An 18,469-nucleotide genomic window follows, 5' to 3' on the forward strand; every position below is an offset into this window, starting at 1 on the left:
CCATCACTTCGCCACTTCCCTTAAAGGGACAGGGACCTCCTATAGATGTGCAGCACTTAGCGGTCACATCTATGTATGGAAATGTCTCTGGAGTTACATAGTACTGGAGATATGCGAGGGGAAATGAAGTGGCTGATAACAGGGAGCAATAGTTTGTATGTCAAAACAAGTAACTGGGGTTATGAGCGTGTCTACTGATCGTTAATTATATACATGACTCGTCTTTCCAGCTGTTGCATGCTGGGAGTTGTAGTTTTGCAACATTTAGGGAGACACAGGTTGGTGGGGTCTATGGTTCAGTCCCTTGCATTGTATAGATTGGCCCTAGGTCCCTTGTCTGAACAATACGTATTGCCTATTATAGGGGAGGGGGGCTAGATCTATTATAGTAAAGGGGTACTCCTGCAAAAATCTGTATAACTTTCTGAGACCAGTTGATTTGAAAGAAAAAGATTTTCGCTGGAGTGCCCCTTTATTCATACCACTATATTGTCATCCTCGGCCCCTTTAACCACATTGATCACTGGTGTATTGCTTTACAAGGTGTAAAGCCTTTACAAGTGTGATAAAAGGGCAGTCGGTTTTCTTTGGCAGTCAGCTGAGGTGACTATGGAAAGCATGGTGGTGTCAGTGTTACCACCTGGTGCCATAAAGTAATAAAAACAACAACATAGGCATGTCACACATGAGCAAAGTTCATTTCATTGAAGGCCTGGGCACCGTGCGTCCTTCCGCAGCGCCATTCACTACGGTATTTATGGTTTCTAGGAATCGTCATAAATATGTCAGAAATGCAGAGATTGTAGTAACATTCCTTCCAGGTGCAGGAAGATCCCAGCGGGAGGATAGGAAGTGGCCTCGAAACATGCGACTGATTGACTACAATATGGGGTTACAATATGTATGACTGTGTCTGGCAGTGGCTTTCTTCTTTCTCCCTATTAATTCGTACTCAACCAAATCAAGCATGCATGTGTATGACCAAGGGGGTGTCACACTCGCTGCCCTCCAGCTGTTGCAAAACTACAATTCCCATCATGCCAGCCAAAGCTATCCAGCAGCAGGGTTTATATATACAGGTTTGAAAACAAAAATCTGTGTTCTCACTCCATAGACCTGTGTGACTGCACAGTCATTGACACTACTGTATCAGTATGAAAGACTGCCATATAGCAAGTAAAAAAGTCTTTCATCCCTATGTGACCTCCAGCCTGGGGCATGTTGACTTAGCTCAAATACGTGTGCTCACCAATGCAAATGCTAAAGGGGCTAAAGTTGTTGAAGGGGTCAGAGTTTTCACTTTAATTTTAAAGGGGTACTCCAACGTGGGGGCACTTTTTCGCTGGGACCGGGGATGTGGCAGTGAGAGAGGCGGGTTCCATCTCTGGTCCGTGTCAGACACCAGGAAGCGTCCGGGGATCGGAGCACCGAGATGCGGGACCCGCCGCTGGTAACGGGGAGGTGAGTGGACGTCTTTTCCCTCTGCCACCTCATCCCCGGTCCCAGCGAAAAAGTGCCCCCACGCTGGAGTACCCCTTTAAGGACCACGGCTTACATTGGCCGTGTCTAGAGATGAGGCAAACCAAGTAAGCTCTATTACGATTCTCTGGCATCATTTGACTATTGGTGCTGAAGATGTTGGATGCAGCCCTAAGGCATCTTGGAAAACATGGATACAGCCATAGGTTATAGGCTCGCTAGGGCTTCATCGAATTATCTCAGCCACCAGTATTCAAATGCTGGAGAATCGGATTGTGCTCATCTCTAGCCGTGTCTATAAACAGACTCAACTACTGGAAGCCATGACTACTCTGTTCCCATCCATGGGCATATCTTTAATCAGAACCCCTTCAAGGCCCCGGATTATTTTTGCCTGTTTTCCCACAATCCCACGTCATGGACAAGCTTACAGCTCTGGACGACCACATGGGGCATAATGTAAACAATGGACAATGCAATCATTCATTGGATTACACGAGGTTGCCTTGAATACTTTGCATTGCAGGACAAACAGTATTGAGGTTTAGTATGTAGAATTATCGGAGTGAGGGGTACCCCCATAATCAGAGGGGTTGTCCAAAGGCCATGCATCACCCCTCCTTCCTCTAAGAGGACAGAGAGTCGGTGAAATGATGCGTGTAAAATCTTACTTGTTACGTAGCCGAGGAGACCTGTTCGGCTCTGATCAGCTCTGACATTCGGTTGTTGGGAGATGCGGCTGGAGGAAAAGTTTTTAGCAATTTAAATCATCAGCCGGAATGAAAACATTGTTTTCAGTGGAAGAAATTCCTGACATACTCTCAGCTCATGGTGGGGGGGAGGGCGACGGCAAGATACAAATTTCCACTGAGGATGGCAGCCCTGGCAGAGGAACGCTTTTGGATTTCCTTTATTTGGTTAAATTCATCTGTCCTTTACTTGGTTAGGAATTCTGCTTCGGAAAAAAACCCGAGTCCCATAGGCACCGAAGCTCAGACTGCAGAAGACATGGAGTAGAGATCCAGCGTCAACGTCCTAGGGTTTACAGCTGAGGGCAATGTCATATTGAGTCTCAGCATATTAAACGTGAGCATGCACCGTAAAGCTTATGCGTCTATAACATTGGCTGGAGAGGACAATTGCTACCTATGGAGCGACCTTCTGTTATAAGACTGCATTTCTTTAAGGGTTGCCCGAGGCGTCACTATTTCTGAATAAACATTGCTCTTCTCGTCATTGAAGGACTCCAGATTTGGCCTAAACAGAGACTATTATTGAAAAAGTGTTTTGGCCTGAAGTTAACACTTCTTAATGATCGACTCATTTATTGAGTATTGGGTGGGGGCATTAGTTCCTGGACACCTGGGATGTGTCTTGTCTATGGAGGGCAAACAAAAGAACCAGCCAGTAAAAGCAAACATGACCAATCTGATTGATCTGATTCTGTATCCAGCAGACTCCGTATATATCAGATCCACGGACTGAAATTAGAATCTGTGGAAGTCTGGACTTCAAGATAATACATCTGAATGGTCACCATGTAATACTGCATTTCACCCATAGAGGCTGCTGCAGGGGAAATCCTTGGCTTATTGTGACTTTCTGGGGGCTGAAGTTGAGGCGATCAGCTGATCTTCCCAAGAGTTGCCTTCTGATTATCCCAGATATAACAACACTCAGATATAAGTGATAAATTGAGAGATGACCACTCGAAAAAGGGGTCTTCTCGGTCATGGATCTATATCGGGCATGGTTTTCTTACAGTGGTGGTCTTAATAAGGCAGACCATATAATGATGGTGCCCAAGGCACCATCATTATATGGATGTTCATCTGATCGGACAGATCTACATGTGTAGGCCCAGCTGAAGACAGTAGCTGAAATGAAAACAAGTATCAAGGTGTAGCTCATCTCCCATATACCCTGCATGATGGATATTGGTGCTGTCTACAAGTACGATACAGTAAAGTACATGTTGGTCTCATACACACAGCAGCAGGTACAGCACTGAGTAGTGGCCTCAGGCATGTAGGGCTGGCAGGATACGCTCTTTGCATGGACTTGCCATTGAGCCGAAAGCAATATTATACTCGTGTGACTATTTATACACCAGTAAATAAACCGCCCACCTCTTCCCTTCTCTGATGAAACCCATGTACATTACTCTGCGCATCTCATTATGTGCGCATGAAAAATAGTAGAAAGATGCGGAAGATGAAGAAAAACACATGGCGGAGCAATGTCATGTATTATTCAATGCTGGATTATTCTGTAGCTCGGCATGTAGAATGCATCTATTCACATCAGTCCCTACTGCATCGAGGAGACCTTAATCTCATTTCCCTATTTCTCACATTCACGTGATGCGGACATGTTTATGGAAGCATGGAAGCTAATAACGTGTCCGTAATTTAGGAGAAAGAAGAATTTGCCCCGGCTGGGTTTGAACAGTGCTTGGTGATGCCCCCATAGCTTGTAACCATTGTGTTATTTTTCAGCCCAATTTTATGGATACAGATATAAGATAGAGTGTGCATACATAGAAGAGTGTGCACCATGGCAGGAATTAAAATGGTGCCAACCTCATCGGCTCACTCCACCAAATTATTCCTACACCTATGTGACCTTTAGAAGAAAGGACACCAACACATTTCATTCTCTACAACTAGTTTCCCTTTCTTGGTCCTGTGGAGGAGGCCACACTGTCTAACCCTAGCATATTGTTCTCCATACACTATGGTGCGTATGTCCATTAAAGAGCACTAAAATAAATGAATGCTGTTTAGATGGTTTCCGTTCATATTACAGTTCCCTTGTAGTAGGGCTAACAGCCAGAAACGCGTTAGATGTGTACTTTTCCTATTTTTGTATCTGCCTAAATGTTGTTTTAATGGATTAAGAAATAAAGACAAAGCTTTTATTGGACGTGCTGACCTACGCTTCTTCGTGTCTACATATCCTGGTTTTCTTGGTCGTGCACTGGCTGGGTGAGCTGGACTATCTAATTACTTAACAGCCCTATTCCACCAACAGATCTGACGACAGATTATCTGCCAAAGATTTAAGGCCAAACCCTGGAGTGGATTTGAAAAGAGGAGAAATCGAGTCTTTCCTTTATGACCTGTTCTCTGTTTATAGTCTGTTCCTGGGTTTGGCTTCAAATCTTTGGCAGATAATCTGTCGTCAGATCTTTTGGTGGATAGGGCCTTAACAATGTGACCATCAGTAATCAGCATCATTTTAGAGGACCCAATGCATAAAAAGAGGATCCATACTGGACAGCTTCACTAATATTCAAGTCTGACCCCAAGCCATATGTGCAACGTCCTGCAGAAGATTCCTCAGCCGAACAATAACTCTTCTGTGTAGCCAACTTTCCATATTCTCACGTTGGTTGGCAATCGTAAAAATAATAAAAAGAGAAATCTAAACTTAGAAACAAACACTAACACAACTAGTAATATACAGGGTGGATGCTCTTCTAAACCTGGAAGTTGAGGAAGACGCGCACGTGCAGCTGCCGGGGAAGGTGTGGTGCCCTCCAAGAAAATGCTTCCTTTGTGTTTCTCTGCAATGCAAATGTGGTGCACAGTATGTGGGGGACGGGAGCAGTCGTTTGCTTGTAAAGGGTCTCTGCTTCGAGGCTGCTGCCGATTGTGACCTGTCCATCCCAACATGAGCAGGTTCTAGTCAATGTGCAGCTCATTTCATAGAAATGGGACACAACTCGAAAGAAGATTTGCGATGACCAAACCTTTGGGCCCTTTACTACTTGCCAAAACCAGGAACCACAGCAATCACACCACAACACCAGGAGACTTTCTGTAGGTCCATTTTGAGCAAAACAAGTTCAGTATCAAGTCTAAAGAATAGATGACATAGGGACACCAGGATGTAACGCACCATACCCAAAACAAGAACCTTTTTAGAGCCCACAGTTGTGCCACTAGTACTATCACCAGGGTGTGTGCTGTATAGTACCCTAAACACCCCTAGTAACCATGGCACTGGGGAGGTGATTACTGTTGGTTACACATCTGTTCTCGGATGGACCTGGTGGATTTCCTGAAGACTCCTCCAGAAGCTGTTGCTGTGGCATGCTCATGATGCACGGGCACTTTACAGAAACTCATCAGAATGCGCAGATTATGCCCACGCCCTGCCTGGCATTGAGACAAATCTGGTTTCACATCAGCATTATCAGTGGGCCATTTTTTCCTGTGATTACCGAGCTGCACCCTGCATTGATTCCACCCACTAATCTGCACATCAGCGAGCAGACAGTGCGCCCACAATACCCACGTTCTAGGGCAGCACTGTATTACGTCACAGCACCTTCCTGTCACACTCACTGCCAGAGATAATGGGGTTAAAAACAACATTGGATTCCCGTTTCTTGTACACAGCTCATATACCTGTCATGCAGCCAGGATCATACCTGCAATGTCACCTCTTTGTAAAGACTCTGTAGTCATCATGTACGATGATGCATTATGATGTGTGACACACAGAGCTAAATAAAGCAGGATGAAAATCACGGTCAGCAAAATGTAACTGACTAAATGAGTAGTGTATATACATAGAGCTGGATCATCGGGGGCCACAAGGTTATGACCTTTACATCTTCAAGGGGAGTTGGAGGCCTATGTTTTGTCAATCACTTTTGTATCTTAAGAAGGCGGACAATATGCCAGAAATGGTGCTTCAATGCACTTTACAAGTAGTCGGTATATACTGTAAAATAAAATTTACTGTTTTGTTAAAAATATCCTTGTGTGTTGTTTTCACTTCTCGAGTGTATCACTCCCGAGAGACTCTGTGTAATAAGAACTTTCTTTGCACTTAGGGTCAGCGCCTTACTGTATTTTAGCTGTGCCACCAGCATGATGTTTATAAGTTATGACTAGTGTTGAGCGGACCTGTCAAACAGTTCGGGTTCGGCAATGTTCTACGAACCCAAACACTCTGCGTTTGTTTCCCCACGGCTGCAGAGGTTGGATGCCACCCTAGGGAGTAGTGGAAAATATGGATACAACCATAGGCTGTATCCATGTTTTCCTGCTAGCCCTAAGGCAGACCTTTTGCAAACCTTTTGGGTTCATAGAACTTTGCCGAACCCAAACTGTTTGACAGGTTTGCTCAGTACTTCGGTCCCTAAGCTCTTTTTTGGCCCCAGGTTTATATTTCAGGTAAGGCTGTACATGAGCTTATCCAGCGAGCTGACCATGGAAGGTGGTTGCTCCAGGTGGTTTTAAACTTTCCCAGATGGTGAGGCCTTTTATTGGTCTCCGTAACTAAACGGGACCATGACCCTCAGGTTTTTGGGATCAGTTGAGGTGCCACCTGCCAGACACCATTACCTTAAGGCCCTATTCTACGGAACGATTATCGTTCATAAACTCGCTCCAACGACCGTTTGTTAACAATCACTAAACGATTTTATTTAGCGAACGATAACACATAACACACGTGGGAACGTGAACGATATATGTAGTGTAACGATTATTTTGCGGTCGTTACATGGTCGTTAAAAACGTTCGCCGGGGTGATCATGACCATACAACACACCTACTTTTTTTTAAACCTTTTTACGAACGACTGAAAGATTTCTAATTTTACAAACCGATTAGCGAATTATCTTTCAAAGACCAACGATTTTTTTTCGACATGCTGAAAACAATTTTGAACGACAATATAACGATTTAGCCTTTGTCGTTCGCTTGTTTACACCAATTCCACAAAGCGATTATCATTAACGAGTTGTCGTTGGATCAAGTTTATGAACGATAATCGTTTCGTTGAATGGGGCCTTTAGGCACTATAGATTGTTTGAAAGCTTGGTGCATCAACCGCCCCCCACTTGTCAAGTAGGAAACATAGTCTGAATAGATCTACTATACACATGCATAAGAGCTGGAGAGACATTTACGGTTCTATGCTGTGTGCCAACAGCATTTCCTGTGTGTGTCGAAACCATTGATGACTCTGTGTAGGAGATCCACCGTGACATCTTCCTCCCTTGTTTATGAGATCGCCTTCTTGTTGTAGTCGTCTTACCTGTTACATGGCAGGAGACCAACCCTGTGGTGAGAACCGAGCAGATATTACTCAGCTGGTCAACACCTGCCCTCCCCAATAATTACATATGGTCCATTTACTTTCTTCTCCCCTGAGCCAGGCCCAGTAGAGTCAGAAGATTGAATTGGTTGGGATCCATCATGTGGGATCCTATTGATTGATAGGACCAAGGGGAGCGGGCGCTCATTGGCATTTACCTTAAAACTTTTTAGATTGAGGTTAAGGCCTGGCTAGTTTCACACAGTCTATGCATCCATTGTCTCCACATAGGGCTGTTTTATATGGATACTGTATGGTGGTATTATTTGGCTTTGTACTTAGGACTTAATGGGCCAAAGAGCACTATTATGTAGACAGTGTATGGTAGTGTTATTTGGGTATAGTACTGTATGGCAGTAATATATAGGCATTGCATGGAACTAGTACGTGGCGTTATTACGTGGCTTCTGTATGGCGGAATAAGATGCAACATGATGTCATTACTGGACAGTACTATGGCCGTATTGTGAAGGCACTGAAATAAATATTACTTTAGCACAGTAAGGTGCTGTTATAAGGCAGTCTTATGTCACACAGTACACAGTTTTAGCACAGTATGGTGGTATACAACACATTATAATAGTACTGTGTGGACTTTGTGGTATCATTTTGGTACAGCATGATACCATTATTAGGCAGCATTACATGGCCACCGTTTGGCAGAAAAAGGCACAGCATGATACGGCATATGACAGCACACTATGGCAGGATTACTCGGGTCATCCTGTGTATTATTTATGGCCTTTGCAGACCCCGTCAATCTCTGACCTATAAGCAATAACAGGGAACATCTCCTCCCCAAGATTCATACCAACAAAAACCAGGCCAGGGGACTAATGCAAAGGAGGCAGGACGGCATTGCTGGAGTAATCTCACCGGACTTGTGTTACAGGCCCCAGGGTTGTAGTCATCTGGATGACATGGCGGCGCAGTCAGTGTAGAAGAAAACATGAGGATCAGGGTATAATGGGAAACTATTATACAGGAATTATAACAATCTCAGCCGCAGCCCAACATGAACAGGCAAAGACAATCATGTTCCTGCATATGTGCTGCTGTGCACCCTCCAGAGGTTACACCAAGCCTAGAAGGTATACTGAGCCCAGAGGTTACACCAATCCCAGGCGGTATACTGAGCCCAAAGGTTATACTGACCCCAGAGATTATACTGACCCCAGAGATTATACTGACCCTAGAGGTTATACCGATCCCAGAAGTTATACTGACCCCAAAAGTTTTACTGACCCCAAATGTTATACTGGCCCCAGAGATTATGCTGACCCTAGAGGTTATACCAACCCCAGAAGATATACTGACCCCATAGGTTATACTGACCCCAGAGGTTATACCGATCCCATAGGTTATATCAACACCTGAAGTTATACCGACCCCAAAAGTTATACTGGCCCCAGAGATTATACTGACCCTTGAGGTCATATCGACCCCAGAAGATATACCATCCCCAAAAGTTATACAGACCCCAAAGGCTATAATGTCTCCAAAAGTTATACCGACCCAAAAGGTTATACTGACCCCAGAAGTTATACCGACCCCAAAGGTTATACGGACCCCAGAAGTTATAATGTCTCCAGAAGTTATACCGACCCCAGAGGTTATACCGACCCCAGAGGTTATACCGACCCCAGAAGTTATAATGTCTCCAGAAGTTATACCCACCCTAGAGGTTATACCGACCCCAGAGATTATACTGACCGCAGAGGATATACCGACCCCAGAGATTATACTGACCCCAGATGTTATACCAACCCCAGAAATTATAATGTATCCAGAAGTTATACCGACCCCAGAAGTTAATATGACCCCAGGAGATATACGTACCTTAGAACTTATACTGAGCCCAGAAGTTATACTGACCCCAGAATATATACCGACCCCTTATATAAGTACTATATGGCAATATTATGTAGACACTGTACAGTACTGTATATTAACCTTGAGAAGATTAATATAGAAAGTATATTAGAATGTTGAAAAACTTTCCTTTGTACAAGGATTAAACTTTATTGACATAAGACTGGAAAACCCCTTTACGGGTACAACCTGCTTTGGACAATCCCTTATTGTTAGAAGACAGCATATGATGACAGGGTGTCGTGCTGCCAGGGTTCCCGGCAAACAGCTGTAGTTTTATGGGGAAAACCAAGCAGCGAGAGTTCAATCCCCCTAAGCATATTAAAGGGGTTCTCCAGCGCTACAGAAACATGGCCGCTCTCTTCCAGAGACAGCATCATTCTTGTCTCCAGGTCAGGTGCAGTTTGCAATTAAGCTCCATTCACTTCAATGGAACTGAGTAATGGTGCGTTTACACAGAGAGATTTATCTGACCAATTTTGGAAGCCAAAGCCAGGAATGGATTTGAAAAGAGAAGAAATCACAATCTTTCCTATATGGCCTGTTCTCTGTTTATAGTCTGTTCCGTGTTTTGGCTTAAAAAATCTGTCAGATAAATCTGTCTGTGTAAACGCACCATTACAAAATCTGTTCCCAAACTGGAGACAAGGGAGGTGCTGTCTTTGGAAGGAAGTGGCCATGTTTTTCTAATGCTGGAGAACCCCTTTAAGTATTACATGGACATAAAACCAATGGATGTAACCTCTGTCCAGCGGGGCCTCCAAAATGAGAGAAGTGCTTTGTAGCCCCTGTCCAATGGGTCTTCATCATCTTCATTCATCGAAGCTCCATATTGCCCTATAGACGTATGAAGAAATATCACCCCATGTAAGGCCAGCCTATCTAGTGTTACGAGATGCCAGAAGAAAGATCCCATCTGCAAGGCTCCATCTCTCTGCAAGTCTGGGCGGTGGCCGTCTGTTTACCCTGCAGTCAAATTCTTAAGACGCCGATGGTGAATGTATAGTGGGGTGTATCACAATAGCCGTGCCTCCTCCACCACCTCAAGCTGAGAAACTAGTTCTGGACAGTTCCTGTAAGCTTTGTGTACACGAGGCCGCAACAGGTTGTCCCCCCGGCTTTCCAGGATCGGTTTATACATCCTCGAAGGAGACGTTCCCCTTCTGGAGTATAGGGGAAACTGGGTGACAACCACCATGAGGAGCTGTATAGGTTTCCACTCAGAATCAGGTACACAAGTGTATACACACATATTCTGATCCACTTCTTTTCCACCATTAGGCCCCGTTCACACTGAGCAAAAACAGCGGAATTCTGTGCTCAGTGTCCTGCTTTGAGTGAATGAGAGGGCGCGCGCGGTGGCAGCGGAGGAGCACGCACCCTCTCATTCACTCAAAGCAGGACATTGAGCACGGTGGGATTCCGCCACGGAGAGCTCCTCCGCGGAATTCCGACGTTCTTGCTCAGTGTTAACGGGGCCTAAAGGGGAACTATCAGCAGGTTAAACGGATCTAACTGCTGATATGTGCCTATTGCACAGGAGACCGTTCGGTGCCCTCCCCTTTCTAATGATAATAAATGGAGTGGGGTGGGTTGGATCGGCGCTATAGGGGCGGGCAGTGCTCCTAATGGTCGCACACGGCGGTGCGGAGGAGGAAGGTAAGAGACATACTATTCTGCTGTGCAATAGGGACATATCAGCAGGTTAGATTCCTCTAACCTGCCTATACTGTAGTTCCCCTGTAAAAACCTCTGTATACATTAGCATATTAGGGTCCGATATGGGGCCATGCAAGGACTAAAGCAAGCATGATCATTGGTGATTGTCGTGGTTGGCCAGGCCACATCAACGATCCTCGTATCATTAGTGTGGCCATTTAAATGTATTGCTATCGGGCGCACGTCCCCTGTTTACACACACAGATGTGTGGCCGAGAGCGATAAAATTTACTGCTCGCATATAAGGGGGAACAGCTGAAAATCTGCATTTTCCTGCTGATTGCTCACAATCTTTTGGTTCTAGCAACACTCCTTGCCAATATTCAGCCCGTGTAAAAGGCCCTTTAGTCATGGATTTAAAGGGATTATCCTTTAAAGGGGTTGTTTAGAAAAAAATAAAAAATTCTTTCAAATCATCTGCTGCCAGAGATTTGTAATTTACATCTTTTAAAAAAAAATCTCCAGTCTTCCAGTACTTATCAGCTGCTGTATGTCCTGCAGGAAGTGGTGTATTGTCTCCATTCTGACACAGTGCTCTCTGCTGCCACCTCTGTCCATGTCAGGAACTGTCCAGAGCAGCAGCAAATCCCCATAGAAAACCTCTCCTACTCTGGACAGTTCCTGACATGGACAGAGGTGGCAGCAGAGAGCACTGTGTCATACTGGAGAGTGGAATATACCACTTCCTGCAGGACATACAGCAGCTGATAAATACTAGAAGACTGAAGATTTTTTTTAATAGAAGTAAATTACAAATCTATGTAACTTTCTGACACCGGTTGATTTGAAAGAAAAATTTTGGGGTGAACAAACCCTTTAAGCGTAATATATTTTTAATGAAAGGTTTCTAGTATACGTTATGTTTTGATTCCTCATCAGGCCTCAGCTTGCTGTCAGTGAATGGAACATCCAGAAGCCGAACATCCATCCGTGCGGACCCAGGGGTATGTGCACATGGCGCATTTTATCCCACAGCGTAAAAATATGTGAAATATGCGGCAGAAATTCCAGACACGACCTCGGATTTCTGACGCATATTTTGACTCTCTTACTAATGCGTGTCCTGCTTTCCCAATGGGTAATGGGAGAAAAATGCGCAGCATCTGACTGCGTGAACCGCTGCTCATTCTCATTGAAATCGATAGCGTGCGTGTTGGACTGGTTTGTCTGTAAGTATTATATACACACCACAATAAATGCCGTCCTGATACTGTTGTATCCAGTGTAGACAATCTGCACCGATACACTGTAACAAACACAAGAGAAAGATTTGTGCTGAGCGGAGAGGCCAAACTGTTCAGGTTCTGGAATCTTCTCCGGACCCGAACGTTCTGCATTTCACTCCTGCCGTCTGGAGAAGGTGGATGCCGCCCTAAGGAGCCCTTGAAAACTTGGGTCCAGCTATAGCCATAGGCCATATCCATGTTTTCCTATAAGCAGAAGGATACAGACTTATCGCTGGCACAGTGGCATTGGCATGGGGCGATATACAGAAGGGATTTCACCCACCACAGTCTTTTATTTTTGGCCTCTCACATCTCTGCACGTTTTCTTGAGCCATTCCTTAAAGATTGCGACAAGACTTCAACCCCCCGTCATGTCACTTCTGGTAAGTGTCATTGTGTAACCAGTATTGCATTGCATGTGCAAACAGTGAGCGGGGGGTCTGGCCATTAAAGGGGTTGTTCACTAAAAAGTGCCAGAGATTTGTAATTTATTTATGTAAAAAAAAAAAATCTCCAGTCTTCCAGTACTAATCAGCTGCTGTATGTTCTGCAGGAAGTGGTGTATTCTCTCCAGTCTGACACAGTGCTCCCTGCTGCCACCTCTGTCCATGTCAGGAACTGTCCAGAGCAGGAGAGGTTTTCTATGAGGATTTCCTGCTGCTCTGGACAGTTCCTGACATGGACAGAGGTGGCAGCAGAGAGCACTGTGTCAGACTGGAGAGAATACACCACTTCCTGCAGGACATACAGCAGCTGATAAGTACTGGAAGACTGGAGATTTTTAAATAGAAGTAAATTACAAATCTATATAACTAGAAAAGGTGAACTAGCCCTTTAATAAGGGGCCTGCACTGAATTCCAACATGTAAGCAGTGGACAGTGCTGAGCAGGTAAGAACAGGACTGGCTGCCTGTAGGGTTAATGGTGCTGTCAGCTGTGATTCATGTGCAGGGACTGGCGGTGAGGTGTGGTCACCTGAGCTGCCTCCATGGCCATGTATGGTGCTGAGATACACCGTCTGCTGCCGCATCCTCTCCGCTCGCAGACACACACCTAGCTCCCACAATCCTCTCTGGCCCAGAAAGAAAACAAATATGTGTCACACCGGCCGTGGGCGTGTTGTCATGAGGATTTCTGAACAACTTTATCATATTGTATTCATAGAATCTTGGGAGGCAATGAGATTGCAAGTGGGGCACCTAGGAGATGCACATACCGAGGGGGGGGGGGGGGGGGGGTAATTACCCAGATGCCAGCTGTGCCCAGATTCCGGTGACAGTCACCGCTGTCAGCTACTTATTGCTGCAATGTTTCCTGGTTTCTGCCATCAATTTATAGCGAATATATGTCACACTTATACTCATAGTCATATGGGAGAACACTTTCCATAGCTGTCATTCAGCCGCCAGTTTTTACCTCCTCATCACCATGGAAAAGAGAGACGGACGCTGCCAGACATCATCTATTGATGGAGACTCGGGAGGCCTCCATACACATTAGATCAGAGAAGGGGAACCTTCGCCCCTCCAGCTGTTGAAAAACTACAATTCCCATCATGCCTGGACGGCCAAAGGAAAGGTGGTTTTGCGATAGCAGGAGGGCGAAAGGTTCTCCATCCCTGCATTAGATGGTCAGCCGTCCCCAATACGATCAGCAAGTTTGGCCGATAGATATCTAATGAGTACGGCTAGCCTTCTTGTGAACCCAGCCTATGATAGCTATTCTTCCCAACCCCGTCATACGCATGTACGCTTCTCCTGATGGCCAGCCTCCCCAGGCCGTAGCTTATGTCCCTTGGGAACGGATCAGCTCTAGGGAGTTCTGGAAAACACGGATACAGACACAGGCCATAGACTGTATATATGTTTTCCAAGACTCCAACGTCTCCAGATTGTGGGAGTCACATTCCAAGCGTGCAGTTTCAGAATAACGTTGCCAGACCCAAACTATGGGCGAGTTGGCTCAGCACTAGTTATTTCTGTGCCACGATGGTGCATGCTCTACTTGGTGATGGTGCATGCTTTTCAGTGGGTAGATGGGAATAAGCCATTGCTATACATCTGTCTGTGAACAGCCAACACTCCAATTCTTCTGGCATGGGGTGGAGAGTATGGACACCCTTCACATACGCATTAGATGGTCATAAATGGCAAGAACAAAGGGTCTATCATCAGGGACGAGTCTGGAGACCACCACGTGGAGTGAAGAGTAGAACTGCAGTAAAGCATCTGCCCAATATTGTGTATAAAGCTGCCTGTATGGAAATATGGCGTATACTAGGACACACAATATCGATATGAATTACCTGAACCTCGGTGCTTGACCAGTGACAGGAGGTCCTGTCTGAGCGAAAATCAAACTCCTGATACGGTTATAATGCCAGGCAGCTGCTTCCGGCCTTGCAGTGGAGCATCATGGTACCTTAAGGGCCCTATCACGAGACAATTATCGTGCAAATTATCGTTTTATCATTCTGTGTAAATTCAGCAACGATCAAAGAAATCGCTCATCGTTCTATTGAGGCTAAAACCAAAATCATTGTTAATCGTTCACTAATCGTTTAGTGTAATGCTGCGTTTACACAGAGCGATAATTCGCCCATTCGAACGATTAACGATTTCAAAGTAACGATGTGTTTTTTATACAGATCAGCATTTAGACGGAACGATATATCATTTGGAAAATTCGTTATTGGGATCGCTTAAGCTTATATCACACATAGGGTGAATTGGTGAAAGACACGAAGACACGTTTACACGAAGCGATCTGCGAATTTTTAGCAAACGACCAACGACGATTTGAGAACATGTTGAAAGATCAAAATGAACGATTTCTTGCTCGTGGTTGATCGTTCGCTGTGTTTACACGAGCCGATTATCGCTCAAATGTGATCGTTATCGAGAAAATTCGAACGATAATCGCTCCGTGTAAACGTAGCATTATTCTACATCGTTCCTTCATTTGCTGGGATCTGCTGGAGGAAACGGTCGTAGTAACGACTATCATTCTGTGTAATATGGTGAACGATTTCAGGTTAACGGTAAATAATGTCGTTTGCGATCGTTTGTCTTTAATCGTTAAAAATCGCCTTATCCTTAACCTGAAATCGTTTGCCATATCACACAGAATGATAGTCGTGTCTATGGTCATTTTGGTGTCTGGAACAAACAAACCATGAGCGATTTCTCGTTGGTCATTTGATCGTTGCTGCATTTACACAAAACGATTATGGTTTAAATTTGAACGCTATAACCATAGTTTGCACGATCATCGCCCTGTGTAATACGGCCCTTAGTTCCCTGTTCCCTACAGACCTTCCTAGCTAGAAGCTGAAGCCGGAGCATCTGGAGGCCGAGTGATGCAACGCGTGGCAGCCATGCAACATGGAAATTACTGGATCCTATAAGAAGAGACAATTGTGCCTTCGGAGGGCATGCAGCAATAGACATCCGTCATGCCAGCGTTACCCATCATTACTGTCAGCACAACATCCTAATTTGTGGTTTGAGCTTAATAATTACTGAGCTTTATGTTCTCGGTTGTTTGGTGTAAGAAGAGGGGGGGGGGGAAATCTGTGCGAGGATAACAAAGCTTCTCTTATTGCTGTACATTATCTGCTTTTATATCGCCATTCACTGACTACATGGCGTGTTTACATGTGATGCCCACATGACAGATGATGGGAGATGAGCTTCCTCGCCTTACACATATCCTGTAATAGGAAGAGCTTTTCATTAGAGGAAAAAAGGCTCAGTTTGTTGCCAGGGGCCAGAGATAAGCAGAAGAAAAATCAGGATTATTGCCATATAGTGCCCAGTTATATACTGCCATGTATTGTGTAAATAATAATTTTATATAGTGCTGAAACTATGCTGCCATGCAGTGCAATAATACCAGCAGGCAGTGTCTAAATAGTATCATACAGTGAATTACACCATGATACCGCCATGTAGTATACAGTTCCACATAGAGCAAAAATATTGCTGGCCTAAAGTGGCCTATAGGGCTAAAATAATACCACCATATGGTTCCAAAAAAACGCTGTCCTGAAGCAGAACTGTTATGTACTATATTACTGTTAAAGTGCCATATAGTCATAGGCGTAGCTACCATAGAGGCAGGGTAGGCAGCTGCTATGGGGCCCCTACAGGAGGGGGGCCCAGGGATGCACAGGGAAGATAAAAGCCAACCTGTGTCCTTCTGCTTAACCCCTCATGTACTGCTGTGTGTAAGTGACCCAAAGTTCATTTACATGCTGCAACATAAAATGGGTTAATAAGCAGAAGACCTAGCGATCTCTGTTTCACTGCTCTGATAACCCCTGAACTCTGTTCTCCTGAGCCCTGCAGAGGTCAGGGGTTATCAATGCACTAGCCATCTCCTTCTCTTCTGCTTTTAACCCTTTTTTGTGCTGCAGCATGTAGGTGAGGTTTAAGTCACTTACACACTTAAGTACATAAGGGGTTAAGCAGAAGATAGTCTGCTCCTGCACCTATGTATTTAACCATAATGGCTCCTAATGTGCCCTTATAGTTAAATGCAGTGGAGTGACAGAGCAAGCAGCGTGCTTTTTGTTGTGCGGGGGGGCCTGTATAGTTTTTTTGCTATGGGGCCCCATGCATCAAAGCTACGCCCCTGCATATAGTGCTGAAATAATACCACCATATGGTTCTAATATAATGCTGACCTAAATCAGTGTGTGATGTACTATATTACTGTTAAGGCCCTATTCCACCAACAGATCTGACGACAGATTATCTGCCAAAGATTTGAAGCCAAAGCCAGGAACAGACTATAAACAGAGAACAGGCCATAAAGGAAAGACTGGATTTCTCCTCTTTTCAAATCCACTCCAGGGTTTGGTTTCAAATCTTTGGCAGATAATCTGTCGTCAGATCTGTTGGTGGAATAGGGCCCTTACACTGCGATAAAGGGACGGAATAATACTCATATAATACTCAATAACACTCATAATAATAATCATATAGTGGCAATATCATGTAGTGGTGGCCTAAAGAGGTACTATTATGTACTATATTACTGTCACAATGCCATATAGGGCCGAAATAATACTACCATATAGTGCCAATATCATATAGTGGGGGGTTAAAAACAGTACTATACTGCACTATACATTACTATACCATAAGTGTCGATAGTTGCTAAAATAGTACCACTACAGAGTGCACATGCAACAATTCCCATATAGTGACAAAATATTTCTAGCCTAAAGAAATATTGTGCTTTATACACCATATTACTGATACAGTGCCTTATAGTACTGAAATAATACCACCATATAGTGCCAATATAATATAGTGCTGGCCTAAAGCGGCACTGTTATGTACTATATTATTGTTATAGTGCCATACAGTGCTGAAATAATACCACCATATAGTGCCAATATAATATAGTGCTGGCCTAAAGCGGCACTGTTATGTACTATATTATTGTTATAGTGCCATACAGTGCTGAAATAATACCACCATATAGTGCCAATATAATATAGTGCTGGCCTAAAGTAGTACTATACTGCACCATAATTGTTGATGGTGCTCAATTAATACCACCATATAGTGCACATGTAACCGCTCCATATAGTACTACTTTAGACAGGGCAAAAGCCAGCACCACTCTGTGTTATACACTATAATAAGTGCTGTAATAATACCGCCACATGGTGCCCCGATAATAAACATCTACATCATATTCCAGTCCTGTGCTGTATACAGATTACTGGACTGCAGCTGGATTAGAGGTATATAGCATGGTATATAGCGTGAGGTTTGGTGGAGGGGAAGGGGCACTCCCTGGTGGGGTAAGGAACCCCCCTCCTCCTCAGTACACCGGGGGCTTTTCCTGGGATTTGTAGGGATTTTCTGGTGTGCTTTTTAACAGGTAAAATCCGGTGCAGTGACACAGGGAGCCATTGAGCCCGGAGAGGTCTGCAGGCTGCGTGCCGTCATCTGTTTCCTCATAGCTCAGCAAACACTGTACAAGTGAGATCAAAAGCCAACGCCATTGTGATTCATGTGTCATTCTTACAACACCGCCAC

This window comes from Dendropsophus ebraccatus, chromosome 14 (assembly GCF_027789765.1).
Source record: "Dendropsophus ebraccatus isolate aDenEbr1 chromosome 14, aDenEbr1.pat, whole genome shotgun sequence".
NCBI classification, from domain to species: domain Eukaryota; kingdom Metazoa; phylum Chordata; class Amphibia; order Anura; family Hylidae; genus Dendropsophus; species Dendropsophus ebraccatus.